This window comes from Aotus nancymaae, unplaced genomic scaffold (assembly GCF_030222135.1).
Source record: "Aotus nancymaae isolate 86718 unplaced genomic scaffold, 86718_ANA_hifiasm-v0.15.2.pri h1tg000036l, whole genome shotgun sequence".
In the NCBI taxonomy this organism is placed as follows: domain Eukaryota; kingdom Metazoa; phylum Chordata; class Mammalia; order Primates; family Aotidae; genus Aotus; species Aotus nancymaae.
In genome coordinates, this window is record NW_026988450.1 from 89,471,338 (window position 1) to 89,492,960 (window position 21,623).

Genomic DNA, 21,623 nt, shown 5'->3' on the forward strand with positions numbered 1-21,623 from the left:
AGACCTCCAGGCACACAAGGGTCACACTGTGGCCCCTCCGAGGGGCTAAGCCTGCATACCCAGCACCCGCCCGCTTTTGCTCTGCTAGCCCCGCCCCCACCACCACCCAATTTACGATGGAGGATTGGAAGTCTCCTCTTTTGTTCCCTCCTCCTCAGTGTTTCCCTCTCCCTGGCTTTCTCCCCAGCTAGCTCTTTCCAGAAGCCACCTGATTTCCTTGGCATGCATGGATGCACTGTGTGTCCCACAAAATGAAAGCTGCAGGCAGGCAGGATTCCAACATTTTGTGTTGATTGTTACATCCTTAGCTGCTAGAATAGTACCTGGCTCCTGGCAGGCAGGCAAGAGGTATTTCCGGAATATTGAATGAACTGATGGCATGGCGGTGAAGAATAAACCAGATGGCTTGTGTCAAGGGCTCACAGAGCAAGTCCAGCAGCAGCAGGTACTAAGCGGCAGCCCCACAATGTCGGCACTCACCCTCCAGGAGCCTGTAGGCCACGCTGATGTTGGGGCACAAGAACTGCACAGGCAGCAGGCGGAACTGGTGGAAGGTGCCTGGGGGCCGGTTCTCACGAATGCGGAAGGAGAGGCTTTTCTCTGGGAAGCAGAGCTCCCGGGGATTGAGGGAGCTGCAGGCTGGAAAGGAGGTGTTGAAGAAGGAGAAGTGCACTCGGGCACAGCCTGGCCACTGGCACTCGCCCTCACGAAGGGACGTAGGTGACAGGAAGACCTTGAGGTAGACGGTGAACACCCAGAAGCCTCCGTCTGCAGAGAGAGGTCAGGCCTGTGGGGGCATCGGCCACACCTGCCAGGCAGTCGGGAATGGGGAAGAGGCTGGAGCTCCAGGCCTGATGCAAAACCTGGTCCCCACCAAGGTCCACAGGGCTCAGCCTGGTGCTCCAGCTCCACCTGCTACCTCCTTGCCTCTGCTGCAGGGCCCTGCGGCCCGGAGCATCAGTGCCCCCCAGGCCTAGCTCTCTTCATTCAGTTCTCAGCTTAGAGGCCCCTCAGGGAGGCGTGCTGAGCACTGGGTTGAAGGCTCCCTGACTCTGTTGGTGGCAACTTTTCCAGTAAGTGATCAGCGCCCCGCCTGCCACACCCTCCCCAAGGAGGTTTGGAGTGGCCGCAGACAGACTTCCCCAATGCCTAGAGGGGGCATTTCCGGCAAGTTCCATCACCGAGGTGCCAAAGCAATTTCCGATGTACCACAAGGGCTTTCCCAGCTTCCATCTCAGCTGGAGGTGGGCGGCTGCTCCTCAGAGCTGCTCTTCCCATATTCTCTGGCATTCTCTGCTTTTTGCTAGCCTGTCCATCACTGCTCCAACCCTCTGTTGTAATTCATTCTTTACACAAACTTTCCCTGTTCAAATCACTCTGTGGTTTCTTTCTTGACAGGACCTGGCCATGTATGAAGCCTCTCCCCACTTTGGAGGGCTCAGGCTTCCCAGGAATCTCAGGCCCAGGGCAAATTCCATGCTGGCCCCACCCAGGGACTCCCATTCCTCAAGCTCCACCCTAAGGGCTCAGGTTGAAGAGAACAGCAACTAAGTTCATAGAACCAAGACTCATCTCAGATGCTGCCTCCTCCAGGATCTGCCTGGGCTACCCTGGAGGGAGCTGCCCACCCAAGCCCCCTCCCTGTCCTGCACTGGGCTGTCCCTGGCAGACGGGCCACTCTGCCTGAGTAGGGCAGGGATGCCTGCTCTGCACTCATGGCCCGAGGCTTGCCTCTCACCAACAGACAGGGCTTAGGGTGGTTGCGGGGGCTGCGCAAGTCGTGGCCCTGGAGGGTTGGCAGGGGGTGGGAGCTACCAGGGGCAGCATCACTGTTCCCAGTCACAGGCACCCTGCTTCCCCCCACCCTTCCCAGCTCCAATGTCACGTGTGGCCATGACATTAGCACTGACTGCTCCACTTTCCTCCCTGGACACCTGGGCCAGACAGGAGTCTCTGGCACAAGCCGGCTCTGATAAGAAGTCAGGCTTTCCTTAGGAACTGCCGCTTCTCCAGAGAGTTGCAGGTCATTTGGTAAGTCAAAACTTTGGAATTTTTTCAGCCCCACTTACTCCCTCTCTTGAAACCTCCTAATCCTTTTTAGCACCACTGGAAGAAGAATTCAGGTCTGGCAGAAGTGTGTACCCAGATTCCTGTGTGTCTCCAAACCCCCACAGCCTCAGGAAGCCCCAGGGTCACTGGCAGCCCTGAAACTTGTCCTGGCTTCTCTCAGGCTGGACACAGAGGCAGGCCAGCCTCACCTCACCCCTGATGCCCTCCACACCCTCCAGGCTGGACACTGAGGCAGGCCAGCCTCACCTCACCCCTGACGCCCTCCACACCCTCCAGGCTGGACACAGAGGCAGGCCAGCCTCACCTCACCCCTGACGCCCTCCACACCCTCCAGGCTGGACACAGAGGCAGGCCAGCCTCACCTCAACTCTGACGCCCTCCACACCAGGTGTGGTGGGGAAGCCACCCCGAGCCTCAGTGTCAGCGGCTGTGATGAGGGCAGCTTGAGGAAGGGGTAGGGTGGGGTGTGGGGATGGGAGTGGGGGCAGCTCCCTTACTGCGGACACTGAGCTTCTCCCAGGTTCTCTGGTCCAGGCTCCGGATAAGGTAGAGGAGGCCTGTGTCCTCCTGGGTGGGATCCAGTTGTTCTCGTGCAGCCGCGTGTGGTATGTGCCATAGAAATGCCGGCCCAGGCGGAAGTTGGGGACCTCCCCAGGAGTGTCCTGAAGGGCATGGACATAGAGCAAGGGCATGCTTGCCAGCTGATCCACATACAGCTTCTCCCAGTAAGCATCCCTTGAGAAGTAGAGGCCCAGTGCCACTGTGGGAAGTAGGGAAGTGAGTGAAGGATGGTGAGGATAAGACTTCTTCGAGGACCAAAAAAAAAAAAAAATCATTAGTTTAAAATTCCTGTCTTAGCAGGAGTTTTTCATCTATGGTCCTAAGAACACGAACACTCAATTATTTGTGTGGTTACACACTGGCTAGAAAAGGACTGCTTTAAAACAGAGAAAGGCAAGAAGATGGGGAGGCAGTAGCCACAGTGGCAAGCCTGTTCTCAATCACCCAGGCCGGAAGGGCACCCGAACCACACAGGCTTCTCAACAGGTCACCCAGAGCCAGAGTGTTCAAGGGCAGGAGACACTGCCAGCCACGCAGGCAGGCAACAGTTGCCAAAAATGAAGAAAGCTCTTTACAGGAAAGTCATAAATCTTTATCTAAACATACACCTACCATATGACCCTGCAATTCCACTCCATTCATCCAAGAGAAGTAAAAACATACGTCCATCAAATGGCGTAGTGGGAACTGGAGGGATGATTCACAGAAGCCAAGAGCCTAGAAGCCCTTCAGCAGGTGGATGGACAGGCAGACTGTGGTCCAGCCACGCCACAGAATCCTGCCCAGAAAAAGGGTGAACTATGGATACACGCAAACACCTGGATGGGTCACACACCCATGCAGTGCCACATACCCGTAAGTGCCAAGTGGAGCCTGGAAGAGCACAGGTGAGGTGTCTGGAGTCCCACACTGGGAAAACAGAACAGGAGAAGTCTTCTCTTGAAGTGCTCACTGCACATCAGGAACGCAGCTCCCATGACAGCGACCTCGGGATGGTGGTTGGGGTTGCATTTCTGGTGACAAAGAGGGCGAGAGACTATAACTCACGGTGGCCTCACAGGGTGAGGAGGGGCTGGATGCCCTGGGCCCTGATAAGTCCCCTCTCAATCCCATGTGGCTTCCCATGTTTGGGCTATTCACATAGGTGACGGGGTCCACGTTCTCACCCCAGAGGGGATTCTAGGGACTGACTGAGCTCAGGTCGGGAGAGGCAATGCAGCTCTGCCAGATCTAGTTTTCTCTGGGACACACACCTCGGGCCCTGGCCTTCCCAATAAGAACTATTTGCTCTTTGGTGCCTGCAGGGTGGCTCTGGTGATGCTCAGGCTGCAGAAAAGTGGACACCTCTCCGCCACAGGAGCAGATCCAGACTGGGAATCCCAAGGTGCTCCTCTGGGGCCTCCAAGATGTGCACGCACCTTCAGTGGTCCAGAGACTGGAGGTAGGACAGGCCTGGGCTCCCCAAAGCCCCCACCACAAAGACCACATGTGCAGGAAAGAATGGGCTTTCCTGCTCCCATCTGGCGGAGCCCATCCCTACAGGATCATGTGGGACCCAATTCCAGTTGGTCTCCCTGCTGCCAAAAGGGATTTGAAGGTCAGGCAATGATTGCGAGCAGAAACAGACTTAAATGCACTTAAAATGCCTCCCAGGTGGTCTCTGCAGCTGGGCACAGCTGTCTTAATGTTCCTGCTTGTCACAGGCACTTCTAGATGGAAAAACACATGGTCCAAGGTGGGATAACCAAGGAGTGGGTGCAGGGCCAGCCTCAGCGGAGTGCAGCCTGGGTAGTCCTGGTGGGCCCTGCTCAGAGGTCTCACGCTTGGTTTAATGCTTTGTTGCTACATAATTCTAGGACAAGCAGCCCACAAATGATGATGCAGCCAATCGTGGTGGGTCCGTGACAGGGGAGAGCCGGGGAAGAGCTGCTGTTCAGACACCATCGGGCTGTGCAGCCTCTGTAGATCACTGGCTTCCTCTGGACCTCAGTTTCCCCAGCTTCAAACTGGGGATGGCATGCTAGGGAGAGGAGGAACGGCCAGTGCAGGTGCAGCCAGGTGTGCACCTCCGCACAGGGGTGTAGCATCATGAGCCTCTCAAGGCAGACTCATAGCCAATGGGTGCAGATCCCTTCACTGCCCATTTCACAGATAAGAACACTGAGGCTGAGAGGTGAGAAGCCTGACCAAATCAAACAGCTGTGCATCCTGTGAGGCTGTGTGTCTTGGGGGTTGGAATAACGGCTAAGGCGGTTGATGGTGGAAGTCCAGCGCCAACAGGTGTTGAGCCTGCCAGGAGGTCCAGGGCCCTGCTGACTGGCACCCATCCTGCTGCTGCCATTCTGCCTGCCAGGGCTACCTGGTCTGTGGATCAAGGCCAGGCCCATGGGCTGAGACCTACCTCTGGTAAGAGCCACCCCAACACCATGGGGAGGTCACCAGCAGGACTTGCAAAGCTTTTCCCACCCCATGCGTTCAGGGCCCAAATGCCACGTGGTGACAGAATCCTCCCCCACACCTAGCACACAGGTGTCTGCCTGGACAGCTTTGGCTGCCAGGGCTGGACCCGCCCTGTACTTCTGCAGCACCGGGGTGGTCCAGCACATACCACACCCACCGACGGTGCAAATGGCAGTGTCTCTTGTCTGAGAAACCAAGAGGATTCCCACGTCAACACTCAATGACCTCCCTGCCGTGGTTCTGGTTCCTCAGGCTGGCTGTGCCCTGGCATCGTGCAGGACAGGGTGGGGGAACGTCCTGCTTGCTCACAGAACGCTTGCCAAAGACCCAAGTTTCTGCTCACATTCAGAGAGACCTCAGGAACCTTCAAGGCCTGTGTAGTGTGTGTCATGAGTGTGTGTATTTGTTTGCATGCACAGGGCATGTGGGAGACAGAAACAGAGATGGAGGCACAGTCACCCAAGACCCCATCTGCTTCCACCCTGCCCACCTCAGCAGGGAAGACTCGGCCCTCGTGTTTGACAGAGTGAAGTGCTAGACCGTTTCCAATGATCCACATTTAGCTGGGCTGTTTAATTTATTCATCTTTGGATGCAGAGGGGACCAGTCCCAAGTGCCCTAATCCCGCATGTGTGTGTGCACACACCTTAGTCCACACTCTCTGTCCAGGTGTGCACATTCTCAGGTCCAGTCAGGCCTGGAGCGGGCTCCTTTGCAGGCAGCACAAGGCCAAGCTTTATTCGTGGAGGGAGGTGGAGCAATGCTGGGGACGGGCCAGGGCTTGCTCCTGTCTCCTGGTCATTACACCTGCCTTTTCTGGGTCCTGCTGCCTAGGCAGCTCACGAGACAGTGTGTGCTCCACTCTAGGGCATACCCAAAGAATGCAGTCCCTCGGAACTGGTGCAGCCCACACCTGAGCCTGGCAGCTCACGAGACAGTGTGTGCTCCACTCTAGGGCATACCCAAAGCATGCAGTCCCTCGGAACTGGTGCAGCCCACACCTGAGCCTGGCCATCAGCTTCCTGCAGTCCCCAGCCTCAGCTCATGTGCCCCAAGGGGTTGCCTCCTACCAGCGCTGAACCTGCACAGCAGCCCTAGCCTGGCATCCAGCTCCTCCCTCAGACTCTGACCCCAGCTGGGAAGGGGGTTTCTTCCCTGGTGCCCATCTGCAGCCAAGGGTGCCCCACAGAGCTCTCCCCAGCCCCCAGCCCTCTTTCATCACAACTTTGTGCCTCTCATGTTACTGCTCTTGTCCCAGGGACCACGTGAGGCTGTCTCCTGGTCTGATCCAGACTGACACATGGCACACATGCATTCCTTTTCTCTCTCACACACTCAGTCTCTTGGATACATATTACACACCACAAGGGCACACACTGCTACACACTCATTCTCCCATAAGCTCACACATTCTTACACGGCCAGTCTGGCTCTGACAAGCACATGTATTTGCTCATACTGGTGCACACCCACTTTCACACCCAAGCACACACATTTTCCCGTACCCTCAGTGCACGCATACTAAGCTTGGCCTGGCCCTGTCTGCAGAGGCGGGGGGTCACCAGCTCTACACAGGCTCCTGGCTGCGGCCCTTGGTCTCCCACTCCGCCACTGCCATCCACCCGGCAGCTCTGACGGGGCACTGTGAGGTCCCCCCGCCATGGCATCGTGACCCTGCCACAGAAACACAAATGAAGCTCCAGATGGTGAAAAACTTCCCTAGGACAGCAGTACAAGGGCCACAATTTGAGGCTTCCAAAATAGAAAAGAATAACAACTGAACTGTGTGAATTAGAAGCAGCGCAGGGCATGTGTGCAGAGCAGGCCCTTCCTGCAGAACCCCACATGCGACGCCAGCCCCATGCCTGCCCTTGATGGGTGGCAGACGATGCAGTTGACAGCTTTATTATGGCCCAGCAGAATCTCCTTAAGAGAATTTCCTAATGCAATAATCTTCCCGGGAATGGGAAACATGCCCCAAGGCTCTTCCCTGGGGGCTGGGGGTGGAAAAGGTGGTCCCCAGCACCCCAGGCCAGCTGTCCCTGTGGGGGTCCCTCCAACCCCACGCTGAGCACTGTTATCCTCTCAGGATATGACCTGTTATCCACCCCCCCAACTGCCTCCCTCCCATTTCCCACTCATGGTTTCTCTTACTATAGTCAAATATTTGACATGGATAAAGAATACATTTCACAGAACATTTATGCTGAACAAACACCCAGGAGCCCGTGGCCCTGCTGAACTGGACGCCTGGTCTCACTGCTGCCCCTCCAGCCTCCCCACCTGCCACTGCATCCTACCCCCACCAGCAGGAGGCTGCGCCTGGCTTTACTCTTGCCTTGGGCTTTGGCGTCATTCATGGAAGGCACATTTTTGCTGGGTGGAGAGTCCCACGTGGACAGCTATTTTCCCCCTGGCTCCTGTCTTTGAGCCTTATTGCTGCTGCTGAGGGCCCATGCTCAAGCCGCCCCTCCTGGGTATCCCACCTTCTCCCAGCTGCCCTCAGGACCTCCTCTGTCTTTGGTGCTGTCCAGCATCGCTGTGATGCTACCGAAGCGGCTCATCTCGGCTGGTTTCCTCCTCTGCAGCCTGTCTTCCAGATGGTGGCAGCAGCTCACTGGCTAGCCATATCCAGGCCCGGGGCTGTTAACCTGGTCTCTGTGCTGGTGTGCAGTGAGCTGATCAGCAGCCCAGACCTTAGCCCGGGCCAGCTGGGCATCTCCATGCCTTGCTCCCTCCACTCCTTTGCCCCAGTCTGGCCCCTCCTCACCCCAAACTGCCCCCAACTCTTCCCCATCTCAACACAGCATGGCCCCACCTCGCTGCTCAGGTCACACACCTCAGTCCACAGAGTCCTGTCTCTTTCACCCTCCACCCCAGCTACCAAGTCCCCTCTGCCAACGCCATCCAACCCTGGACCACAGGCTGGGCAGCACAGGCCACTTTGCACAGAGCAGCCGGGGTCCATTGGATCAGGGCACCCTCTGTGGAGCCCTGTGTTAACTCCGCTGCTTGCAGAATAAAACCTAGCTCCTCATCAGGGATCCCAGGGCCCCCAGGGCCCCCTCTGACCTCCAATTCGCTTTCTCCTCACTCTTACAGGGTGCCCACCTTTCTGCCACATGAGCTAACTCACTCTCTGTGAGCTGAGAGAATAAATGAATCATGAGCCAATGAATGAATCAATTAATCAAAAAGTCAGTACAGTGGTTTCATAAACAGGAGTGTAAAAGGGCTGGGCTTGTTTGGGAAATGGTCAGAATTTGGGATGTGGAAGGGGTTAGAGAAAGGGGAGACACTGTGGCATGGTCTCACAGGCACTGGAGCCACAGGCAGGCTGTCAGTGGCAGGACAGAGCTGTGTGGATGCCTTGTGCACACACACAGCGCCCACGAGTGCACCAGTAGCCTTGTGGGGCCAGCCACTGTGCTGAACAACCAAGCCTGAGGCTGAGAACAAAACCACTCCTCTTCAGCTCAGGAAATGATCTCTCGATGCCTGAGGAGCCCTGGGCACCGGAGCTGCCAGCTAGACTCACCCGGTGGGGACCACCTGCAGCATGCTGCACAGACCTGGGTCCTGGCTCTGTCCCCGCTGGAGGCTGCTTTTGCCTGGGACTAGAATCTAACTTTACTTTTAGGAAAAGAACATGGATCAAGTCAGGCTCTACCATAAATAAATTCGGAGGTGTATATAAGGAGAGATCCCCGTTTTAAAAGTTATTTTAGTTTGTAAACCACACATAAAATTTATCATCTTAAAATGTTTAAGTGTACAATTCAGTGGCATGAGTGCGCTCACACTGTTGTGCAAACTGCCCTTCCATAGCACTGTTTTTATCCCGTAAAACTGAACTTGCACCCATAAGACAATTACTCCCCCTCCTCTCCTCCCCCAGTCCCTGGAACCCTCCATTCTACTGTGTCTACGAATGTGAAGCCTGTAGGGGCCTCATTTAAGTAAAATCATGCAGTGCTTGTCCTTTTGTGCCTGGCTGATCTCACTTAGCATAACGCCCTCGAGGTTCATCCGTGCTGTACTATGCGGCAGGATTTCGTTTTTGTTTCTGTTTTTTAAAGCCAAGTAATATTCTATTTTTTGTCTGTATTATACTTTGCTTACTTGGGTAACTTCCACATTATGGTTACTGTGAATAATGCTGCTGAAATCAGGGATGTACAAATGTATCCCGCCTGCTTCCTGCTTCTTTTCCTGTGTGTATTCAAAGCAGAGGTGCTGGAGCGAAGGCAGCTCTAGGTTTAACCTCTGAGGCGCCTCTCTGCTGTTCTCCACGGCAGCTTCCCCATTTATCTTCCGGCAGTGCAGAAGGCATTCTCCACATCCTCACCAACACTGGTTCTTCTTTTTTTTTTTAATAATGGGCATCCTAATGGGTGTGAGGTGGTATCACACTGTGATTTTGATTTGGATTTCCCTAATGACTGGCAGTGCTGAGAATCTTTTTATGTACTTCTTGGCCATCTGGAGAAACATCCACCCAAGCCCTGTGCTCACTTTTTTTTTTTTTTTTTTTTTTTGAGACAGTCTCACTCTGTCACCCAGGCTGGAGTGCAGTGCTGCAATCTTGGTTCACTGAAACCTCCACCTCCCGAGTTCAAGCAATTCTCCTGCCTCAGCCTCCCAAGTAGCTGGGATTACAGGCACCCTCCATTACACCAGGCTATTTTTTTTGTATTTTCAGTAGAGACAAGTATTCACCATGTTGGCCAGGCTGCTTTCGAACTCCTGAGTGCAAGTGATCTGCCTGCCTCAGCCTTCCAGAGGATTACAGGCATGAGCCACCACACCCAGCTCCCTGTGCTCATTTCAGAATCAGGTTCGTTGCTGTTGTTGAGTTTGAGGAGTTCTCTATAGATTCTGGATTAACTCTTATCAGATCTATGAATTACAAGTTTTTCTCCCATTCCATGGACTGTGTTTTCACTCTTTCGATTGTGGCCTTGGTTCACAGAAGTTTTACATTTTGATATAGCCCAATTCATCTGTCCTTTTTTTGGCTATCTGTGCATTTGGTTCTTACAGGGGATCCCAGTTTTAAAGATATGCACTCAGCTAAAGCTTCAGCTAGAATCAAGGTCAGATAGAAGCATGAAGATTTTGGCCCCATCTGGCATCTCCTTGCTGTCCTGGCCACCTGCGTGGGGCAGGTACACACCTGGGCACGGCCAGTTTCTGTTATGGTTCCCACTTCAGCTTCTGGCCACTCATAAGGCCACGGCATCCAGGCACGGGAGTGCCCTGACTGGCTAGGGAGCACACCATCTCTAGGCGGGCATGAGGGCTCACACAGGCTGGGCCACTCATGCCAGCCCTCAGTGCCAGGATCACAGGGGGCCAGGAGTCTGCAGAGGAGGAACCTCTACTCCTGACTGGCACTGCTGCTGCACGTGCCTGGGCATGCAAAAAAGTTTCCATTTTAATTAATTTTAAAATCAAAAGGATGAACTAAATATAACAATAAGGAATAAATAAAGTGGCCTGGATTATATTTGTCTTACACCAACACTGTTGCATAATGCAATTTTGCTTTTGGATGTGGGAGGGGCCCATGGCACACAATGTGGTCCTGGCTTGAGAGTCACCTGGTGGTGCCTGACCCCCAGGAGGACGAGGCTTAGCATGGAGCACACAGCCCTGGGCAAGGCAAGGACCTATCTGAGGCCTCAGCAGGGAGGGCAGTGCCTAGCGGCAGCCCAGTCTCATCTCAGCCGCCTTCTGATGCAGAACCCTTCCCTTTGCCATGGCTCCTCCTCACACGAGCCCAAGTGGCGACCCAAAAGCCTCTTGGGCAGCCATCACAGGATGCTGGTTTCCATGTGACAACTAAGTGCACCCTGCCTGGTGTCCTGCTCTCCTCCTTAATTCCCTGTGTCTTCCCTGCATCGGGGGCAGCTCTCGTCACCTCTAACTCAGAAGGTTCAGTGGCATCTCAGGCCTGTCAGCCCAGGGCAGCCACCATGCACAGCTGTTCCCTGGTGACTCTCCAAGCCCTTTGCCAGGCCTGGACCTGCTCACAGTTTTCCCCTGCCCCATACACAGAGCCTGGTATGTGCGGCTGCCTGCATGCCCCCGTCATCAGCCCCTCACTCCGGGCCCTGGTGCTCACTCTGCTCAGCCTGGCCCAGGGCTCCCAGGTGCATAGCCATCCCTGTCCTCTCCACCTGCGGGAGTCCTGCCCACTATCCTGAACAAGCTCCTGCCCAGCCCCGACCTTTGCCTCAAGTCCTTACCTTGCTGGCCTTTGGTAAAGACAGTGGTGGTGATGGTGATGCTGATGATGGAGGTCATAATGGTGAAGGTGGTGATAGTGGTGGAGGTCATGACGGTGAAGGTGGTGATAGTGGTGGAGGTGGTGGTGATGCTGATGGTTGAGGTCATGACGGTGAAGGTGGTGATAGTGGTGATGGTGATGGTGATGTTGATGGTTGAGGTCATGACGGTGAAGGTGGGGATAGTGGTAATGGTGATGCTGATGGTGGAGGTCATGATGGTGAAGGTGGTGATAGTGGTAATGGTGATGGTGATGGTGATGGTGAAGGTCATGATGGTGAAGGTGGTGATAGTGGTAATGGTGATGGTGATGTTGATGGTGGAGGTCATGATGGTAAGGTGGTGATAGTGGTAATGGTGATGGTGATGGTCATGGTGAAGGTCATGATGGTGAAGGTGGTAATAGTGGTGGAGGTGGTGGTGATGGTGGTGGTGGAGGTAGAGGTCATGATGGTGAAGGTGGTGATAGTGGTGATGGTGATGTTGATGGTGGAGGTCATGATGGTGAAGCTGGTGATAGTGCTGATGGTGATGGTGGATGTCATGATTGTGAAGGCGGTGATAGTGGTGGAGGTGGTGGTGGTGGTGGTGGAGGTCATGACGGTGAAGGTGGTGATAGTGGTGATGGTGGTGGTGGAGGTCATGATGGTGAAGGTGGTGATAGTGGTGGAGGTGATGGTGATGGTGCTGTTGATGGAGGAGGTCACAGTGGCAGCCCACAACCCTCCCTTAACTCTCAGGGTTCTTGTCTGATGATAACAAGAGTATGAGGCTGACAGACGCTTCCCATGCACTCAACCTACTCTCGGCAGGAGTGGCTTCATCCAGATGCCCTGCCCATGAGCCAGAGGAGGGTCCTGCTGGCCAGCTTGTGGTGGTGCCGAGCAGGTGGGACAAGCTACATGTGATCCATGCCTCCCAATGTGTGGCATGTCCTTGCATATAGGAGCAGGATCCCTGACACAATGCTGTTGGCCCTGGTGCACAGCAGGAGCACCTTGGTTCTGCCTCTTGACAATGTCCCCTGGTGTCCTACAGAAAGAACAAACATGCATTCCTCCACACCACCTGCATGCCTTGGGAGAGGTGACAGTAACTGGGTCCTGAGTACTTACTTGAGCAGCAAAAGAAGCGGCTGTCCTGGCAGCCCACAAGCCAGGCAGGACAGATGGACATGCACATGCTGATGGTTTCCTGGCCACACACAGCCCTGGGCTCATGGGGAGGATGCTTGCTGGCCAAGAAAGCAGGTAGCTCATCAGCCCTTTCCCTGGCAAGGCATCCTTACATTTGGAGAGATGAATGTGTTATACCCTAAGGCTGGAGACACTGGGACACCTGACCCTGGCAGAGACATCAGGAGAGCTGACTGAGGCACCCATGTGCACTCTCCCTGGGGTCAGCTGGGCTGGCGAAGTCATCACAGCCTTCTGCTGAGCTGCCACAAGCAGCAGCCACAAGCAGGAGCCAGTGCCCAGCAGGACAGGAGGGGAGGAGGGGCCTGGAGGCAGAGCCAGAGTGAGAGGAGGGGAAAAGCAGCAGGAGGTGGATGTGAACAGCAGCAGCACAGAGTCGGAGGCAAATGCTGGCTGGAAACAGGAGGCCAGCTCCATGGGCCATGAGGACATGCATTTTGGAAGAGGAAGGTTGGGGAAGCTTGTGGATGCCAGGCAAGGCTGTGGACTCCATCTGGGTAGTGGAGAGTGTGTGTGGTGCAGTGGTAACCAGCCTGGGGCAAGGGACATATGTTTGTGTCTTAGTTTCTCCTCTGTACCCACTGAGACTCAGAGCTCCCACCACACAGGGGTGTTGGGAGCTAGAAGGAATTAATGCAGGTGAAATTCACAGAACAGTGGCTGGCACCAAGCAAATGCTCAGTGAAGATGGCTGCATCACCACCATCGCCATCACCATCACCTCTACATCACCACTATCACCTCCACTACTACCATCGTCCCTACCACCACCATTACCACCACAATTGCCTCCACCACCACCATCCCCACCTTCACCATTGTGACCTCCACCACCACCATCACCTTCACTATTACCATTGCTTCCACCACCACTATAGCTTCTACCACCATGATCTCCTCCATCAACATCACCATCACCTCCACCACCACCATCCCCACCTTCACCATTGTGACCTCCACCACCACCATCACCTTCACTATTACCATTGCTTCCACCACTACCATCACCACATCGCCTCCACCACTACCATCTCCACCTTCACCATGATGACCTCCACCACCACCATCACCATAGCTTCCACCACCATGAACTCCTTCATTAAGATCACCATCATCTCCACCACCACAACTCCACTTCACCATCGTGACCTCCACCATCACCATCACCTACACTACCATTGCTTCCACCACCACCACTACCACTGCCACCGCCTCCACCACTGTGACCTCCTCCATCAACATCAATATCACTGTCACCATCACCTCCAGCACTATCACCACCTTCACCATCATGACCTCCACCATCAATGTCATCATCACCACCGTCTTCATCATTACCATCACCACCATCACCACTCACCATCATGACCTCCACTGTCAACATCACCATCACCACCTCTACCATCACCATCACCATCACCAATACCACCACCACCACCACCACCACCATGACCAGGCATGAGCCACTGCGCCCAGTCAATTATCTGTTATTTTTAGAGTCTGGATTGAGGGTGAGCAAGAGGGCAGCGCTGGGTTTCCATGCTGCCAAGTCCCATCTCGTCGGTGGGGTGGGGGTCCCCTGGCACCTTCCCTCTCCTCCATCCTTCACAGGGGCAAGTGGTGACACCATGGCTTCCAGGAAGTTTGTGCTCAATGTGGCCTCAGCGTCCAGGTCTTCGAAGAATGTTCTCATGGTCCCCGAGGACAGTAGTCAATGCCCATGTGAGGAATCAGTTGAATCCACGCCTTCCTCACAAGAGACCTGGGGCTCAAGCACTGACAGTGATGAAGCTGCTTCTCTGCAGCCCTCGGTGCAGATGTGACAGCAAAGTCAGCTATACAGTAAGACGGCCACCCAATCAGAAAACAGGCAGAGGGCTCGAAAAGATGCTTCTCCGAAGAGACACGCAACTGGCCAGCATGCACAGGAAAAGATGCCCAGCACGCCGTCACCAGGGAAAGGCGAACCAACGCCACAATGAGCTAGCACTGTGCAGCCACTGCACGGCCAGAGTGAGACGTGAACCAGAGATTAACAGAGAACAATGCGAGGTGGTGAGGATGTGGATAGATTGTAACCCTTGGGAATGTAACACAATTCAACCACTGTGGAAAACAGTTTGGCAGCTCCTCAAAAAATAAAACAGAATTACCTAGTGATTTCATTTCCAGGTATGTACCCAAGAGAACTGAAAGCAGGGACCCAGGTATCTGCACTGGAATGTCCCTGGCAGCATTTTTCATAATTGGAAAAGGGTGGGAAGCACCCATGTGTCTGTCCACAGATGAATGGGTGACGGCACACTATTTACCCCTCACAGGAAGGGGCTGACACATGCCACAGCCTAGAGGAACCCTGACGACCTTATGCTGAGCGGCTGAAGCCAGACAACAGTCCATGCAGCTGAAATGTTCCACAACAGGCCAAGCCAAAGAGACTGAACACAGGCTGGGGGTTGGCTGGGGACAGGAAGCAGCTGTTTAATGGGTATGGGGTTTCCTTTTGGGGTGATACAAAAGTTTTGGAACTAAGGAAATACCTGTGCAATACTGTGAATGTGCAAAATGCTACCAAGTGGTTCACTTATAAATGTTTAAATTTATGTTATATAAATTTCACCTCGATTAAAAAAGAGTAACCCATAATTATTTGCCACCCTGTTTCCCCCTCCCTCCCACTCAGCTGCTGGGCCCACCACCAGCTCCTCTGCTGTGCAGAGTAGGACAAGGGTGGGAGAGCCGACAGGCAGGACTGTGTGCAGGCGCACCCCTGCACGCCCCCATCCCCGTGTCCTCTGCACTTCAAGCCTCCTGTGGTGAGACAGACCACGTGACAGGATCACGTGGAACACAGGCAAAGTGACAGCGGCCCCTCCCAGGCCTCAAAGCTCGTCAAGTCTCAGCCTCCTCGAAACTCTGTGTCCTCCTGTGCACACAGCTGGGCACACGGGCTGGGAGGTGTGGCCACCAATCCCAGGGCATAAGGGCCATGCCAGGGTGTGCCACAAGCAGGACACAGTGGACAGCGTTAAGCCCCTGAGACTGGGACATTCCTGTCATCAAGCACAGACTCACCTGCCCCTGCAGATACATGGGGTGGGGAAGATAGGAGAGCAAAGACAATCTGAGGCCTTCCTGGGTCACGAGTTTTCAGGGTGCTGTGGGGCGTCCTGTATGTGACCTGCCAGAAGGGTCACCTGCAGAGACGACCTGAGGGCTGCCCACTGGTGATGGGTCCTACAGCCAGGCTGGCCCTTCACGACGGCAGAGCAATGTGACCATGTCACCAAGAGCCTGAGCCCCGTTGTTTCCCTGGGTGAGGAGGGCTGGGCCTGGACCCCTACTGGAGCTAAGTGTCAGGCTTCCCTGGGGTGGCAGACACCCTACAGGCGATGGTGGAGGAGCAGGAGGGGAAGCAGACCAGGAGGAAGCCCCTGGCCCCTGGCCCAGCACCAGCTGCCAGGTTTGTATCAGTTTCACTGGCAAGAAAAGTGTGAGGAAGAAACTGAGTGAGCCCTCTCCCTCCCTCTGGAGCTGCGCCAGCTCATGCTGCACCCCCAGCTCACCCACCCTCGGGTCCCAGCACCAGAGTGCACATCTCCCCCAGCATCTCCTCGGTCATTACTTAAATTCTTCTTCTTTTTTTAAAATTTCTCTCTTTTTATTTATTTGGCAGGGTCCCACTCTGTCATCCAGGCTGGAGTGCAGTGGCGCAATCACTGCAACCTTGACCTCCCCAGGCTCAAGTGATCCTCCCACCTCAGCCGCTCAGTGGCTGGGATTATAGGCACATGCCCCCACACCCAGCTAATTTTTGTATTTTTTGTAGAGATGAGGTCTTACTATGTTGCCCAAGCTGGTCTCAAACTCCTGAGCTCAAGCGATTCTCTCGCCTTGGCCTCCTAAAGTGCTGGGATTACAAGCATAAGCCACTGTGCCTGGCCAACAATTAAAAATTTCTATAGGGGACCAAAAAAAAGACCCCCACAGCACCCCACCATCACCACCACACACATACACCATAAACAAAGCAAAAAACAAATACCACACCGGAAAAACAGATGGGAGTCTTAAATGAGGGCAATTTCCTTAACAAATACTAGGTTATAATCAATCCATAAGAAAATAAAATGGCACAGAAAGCAGAAGGAAATATAAGTGGTTTTAGGACACAAAGCGACACTCAGCTTGATGCAATTAGAGAAATGTAAATTAAAGCTACAAAATTCTATCTTCCACCTATCCGATTTGCAAAGATAAAAATACCTGACAATACTTCAGGTCAAAGAGGATGTGGAGAAACAGGGACTTTATATCCTGCAGTAGGAACGTAAACTGCCAGAGACATCAGACAGTAAAAATCACAAATGCATTTTACCTCTGACCCACAATCCCACAGATTAATTTTTCCCTATGGTCTCACTACCTACCACCCACATAAAATTCTGTATTACAGCAATGTTGGCAAAATACTGGAGCTGCCTATCAATAGGGAAGTAATTACATTAACTATAAGACATTCACAGAACAGAATACTATGCAGCAATTGAAACGATTGAAGCAATTCTGTCTGTTCTGAGGAGGAAAGTTCTCTAGGATAAATGAAGCAAAAAATGGAGAGCAGACCAATATTAGAGGTTCTTCCTATTAAAGCCAATCGTTTAAGATGACTCAGATGCTTGCTATGCACAGAGCATGCCCAGAAGTACGGGCTGGTGGGCTGGGAGGTTGGAGCCTGCAGAAGAGAAGGGAGGTAAGGAAGCCAGATTGTCAGGGTCCATCCTGGCTCCAGCAGTTCTAGTCATGTGACAGACAAATCCCAAACCCCTTGTTGCCCGTTTCCTGACTTGTAAAATGGCAATAACAATGGTATCTACCTCCTGGGCTGTTGAGAGTTTAAGTTAGTCCACCCACATGAGGCCTTTAATATTGTGCTGGCACCAAGCCAGCACCTAGGATCAGCACCAGATAAGTACCCAGGGGCAGCACTTAGCCAGCACCCAGGACTGGCACCAGATGAATACCCAGGATCAGCACTGAGCCAACAACATCCAGTATCAACACCAGATGAGCACCCAGGGTCAGCACTGAGCCAGCACCCAGGATTAGCACCAGACGAATACCCAGGGTCAGCACTAAGCCAGCACCCAGGGTGAGAAAGTATTATTTATTTATTTATTTTTATTTATTTATTTTTTTTGAGACGGAGTTTCGCTGTTGTTACCCAGGCTGGAGTGCAATGGCACGATCTCGGCTCACCGCAACCTCCGCCTCCTGGGTTCAGGCAATTCTCCTGCCTCAGACTCCTGAGTAGCTGGGATTACAGGTGTGCGCTACCATGCCCAGCTAATTTTTTGTATTTTTAGTAGAGACGGGGTTTCACCATGTTGACCAGGATGGTCTCCATCTCTTGACCTCGTGATCCACCCGCCCCGGCCTCCCAAAGTGCTGGGATTACAGGCAGGAAAGTATTATTTACATCATTACTAGTGTCCTCTTGGCCTTCGGAGCGAGAAACGATGGAAGAGAAAGAAGACTCTGTGTTTTCATCAAGTACCTTCTCATACCTTTTGTATTCCCATACCCTGGGCATGTTTACCTATTCAAAAAGTAACCAAAATATTTTTAACAATGCAGTTACTTGGAAAAATGCCCATGGTAGAGGAAAAAAGCCAGGACACAAAATTATACGTAAATACTTAAATGAAGGAAGCCATCTATTTTAAAAGATGCCTAGGAGGAAAGACTGAAGGAATTACAGGAGCCGCCCACAGCGTCGGGGGAAGAGTGGTGCAGTACCCAGATCCTCATCCTGCAAACAAAACGGAGACAAAAACAAGTGAAGCCAGAATAACTTCATCCTGTTCTTCAAACATTCTGCGGCATGTTTACAAATACACACAGGGCTTCCTGTGTGCCAGGCATGGTACTAAACACTGCAGCCTGGCACTCTTGATCTCACAAAAACAGAAGCAGGTTTTATTTTACAAATGAGGATTGGCAGGAGGGAGAGACTGCCCGGCTCCCTCAGCTGGCTGGAACTGGTGCTTGAACCCACTCGTCCTCACACCAGTCAGTTTGGAGCCGGCCTCCCAGTGCCCCTCACCAGGGCGTGGAGGCGAGCAGGATCTCATGCAGTCCCTGCCCTGCGGTCGGAGTTTCAAGGGAAGCAGAATGTATTGGTGAGTAACACAGACAGAAGTGAGATGGTGGCTGTGGCAGGGGCCAGGAGGGGAAGGTGGTGGCTGGACAGGGAATGCCAGTCAGCTGGGGACTCAAGACAAACAACGAGTCAGGCAAAGGTGGACAGCATTCAGTGCTCCACTGGTGGGGAGACGGGTGCGGCAAGAACCATGGAGTGGCTCTGGGGCGGAGGATGTGGAGTGGGAAGCAGAGCTGGAGGGGCCGGGCCCTCCTTGGTGGGTCAGGGGTTCCATGTTATCCCCAGAGGGCTGGAGACCCCAAAGGGTTTGGTGGGGAGGGGCTGAGAAGGTATCTCTGCCATGGGGCAGCCTGCAGATGCCAGGTGCCTATCCCGGGGCTGTCTGGGTCAAGAGCCTTGAGAGGGGCCTCTCGAGAGCACACTGGGCTCAGCAACAGACTCCGCTTGGCTCTGGCCATGGTCCAAAGGTGGGGGTCAACTGGCCTCTTTGGGGAGAGTCCAGAAGGCCCTTGGCCCTCTGGAAGCCTCCGCACCCAGGCAGCCAGGGACGGATGAATGTGCTTCCATGGCCCTTTAATAGGCTTTTCATCCACTCATGCCTCCCAGAGCCTCTCCCAGGGCCTCTCCAGCTGAGGGCCTCCCTCCCTCAGGGCACAGAACACAAAGGCACTGTCTCGGAAGGACCCTGGCTGCCCTGACGAGGCACGTGGAGGAGGGGAGCTGGACCGTTGTGTCCCCATGTGAGCGGGGCCATGGCTGGGCCCTCTCCTCTGACCCAAGGGAAGCATGGGGTCTCCACAGCGCGAGCCTAAAACCCCTGCTTGGTTCCACATCTTCCTCAGGAAAAAGCCAAGTGTCCCTTGCCAGGCTCTCCAGACAGCCCCCGACATCTACTGTGTGGTCTCTGATATTCCAGCCAGCCTTGGCCCTTCTTCCCTGGCCAAACACCCTGTATCCTCCTGGAAGGCCTCCCTTCCTCTCACCAGGTCTTGACCACGCCACAGGGCATAGGACACGGGCACGGGGCCCATTCTGACTTAGCTTGTGCAAGTCAGCTCAGGCCAAGCTGACCTCCGCTGCCACCCCCTCAGGGCGCCTTCCTTACCACCCACCATGGCACTGGCTGCCCTGGCCCAGCTGTGGTCCTCTAGGACATCCTGGGTGCTGCCCGTGCCCACACACACCTGACCATGTTGCCTCACTTGATCTTCACAAAGATCCTGAGAGGTAAGAATAATTCCCTTCATTGATCTGATAAGGACCTTGGGGCACAAGGCCTGAGCACCTGGTCTGCAGTCACTCCACTGGCATGGGGCAGGGCCAGGCCACAGCCCCACCTTCCTGCAGAGTCACACTCCTGGCACAACACTATGGGCTTGTCTCACTGGTTCCTGACTACCTATTCCAAGGGCTCCTCCCAACCTAGACAAGGCCCCTTGCTGGCAGGGCATCCGGAACCCAGCGCAGGCCAGTATCCACCACAGGGAGCCAGTGGGTGACAACAAATAAACACAGGACACGGTGAGCCCCATCCTCAGTGCGCTCAGACAACAACGGTAGCCTTTCCACTCACCCCCAGCTGCCGGCAGGCAGAACTTTAATCATGGGCCTTCTTAGATTTACACAACATTGTGAAATCCTCAAAGTGCTTTCACAACCCCCAGACCACATCGGTGACCTCCTCATAGCCATTTTACAGTTAAGGAAACCAAGGCCTTTAAGTCCCAGTACCTGGCAAGCTGGTGGGGGCTAGGCTTCACATCCAGTTCTGCTGGCCGACTCTGCCCCAGGCAGTGCGTGAGGTCCTGGGGGACAAAGGGGAATAAACCCTCACCCTGACTACAAAGTGCCTTGTATGGGGTGGAGGCTCCACTGGATTGGGGCTCCCACAAAGCATCCTTTATCTTCCTTCAAGCAGCAATTCCCACAAACCCCTGCCAACACATGTGACCACCGCAGCTGCCACCCATAGCCCAGAGTTGTTTCCAGTTTCAGTATCTCCTAAGCACCGTCAGAAAGCTGGAACAGTGGCTCTGGATTCAAATTCCCATCTTCCATGAGATCATCCTCACAGGGGCCTTATCCAAGCTCCTAACTCACTACTCTGCTCAGACACAGAAAATGGCCTCCTATACCACCAGCTGACCGCTTCCTGAGTAATTTCTCAGGCTTCTCCTGACACCCATGCAAAGGTGCCCCATCTCAGCCAGGAGCCAGCACCGCCAGCTTCCCCGCCCTTTCCTCCACTGCCTGGGCTTGAGGTCACCCAGCCACTGCCCAGTCATCATTCCACCTCTTCCCGCCTCCACACCAGCATGCTCTGTGGCACAAGGTAGTCATAGAACCCTTGAGCCTTGAGGCCCACCCACACCGGCCAGCTCACGGTATCCACAGAGATGCCAAACCCCAGTGGAGGAACTCAGGCCACGTGCTTCAGCTGCTCCCTCGCTCCTCCCCTCCCCACTTGCTGCCCAGGCCCTGAGCTGGGAGCCAGGCACACAGCTGGACCTGTCTGCCCAGTGCTACTCACCCTGTGCCCAACACACGGCCCACACAAGTGCTCAGTGTGCAGGCCCATGAGTACTAGGTTCAAGGCGATGATACACCACACAGCACGAGGATGCAAGGCACCTTTTGGGCCTTTCTGCTGCTCTGCCTTCCTGGGGGTCTCAGTCCCCTGCTCTCTGCAGGCAGTGTCCTCTCAGAAATGCCCACTCGTACACTAACCCTCATTTCTCACCCTGCTCCACTCTGACTTCTGAGACCCCCTCCATTGTGAAAACCAGGGTGGCTGGGTTCTGCCTCATACACTATGCCAGGACAGGCCCAACCAGAAAAAAAGGGCATCAAACGCCCTTCCCTGGAGAAAGGGGTACGTTTGA

The 21,623-nt window shown here is 54.2% G+C and overlaps 1 pseudogene; it reads right to left on the reverse strand.

The window, feature by feature from the left end:
• Positions 1-448: 448 nt before the first annotated feature.
• LOC135277936 (proto-oncogene tyrosine-protein kinase receptor Ret-like) lies at positions 449-11,712 on the reverse strand (annotated as a pseudogene).
• Positions 11,713-21,623: the final 9,911 nt, after the last annotated feature.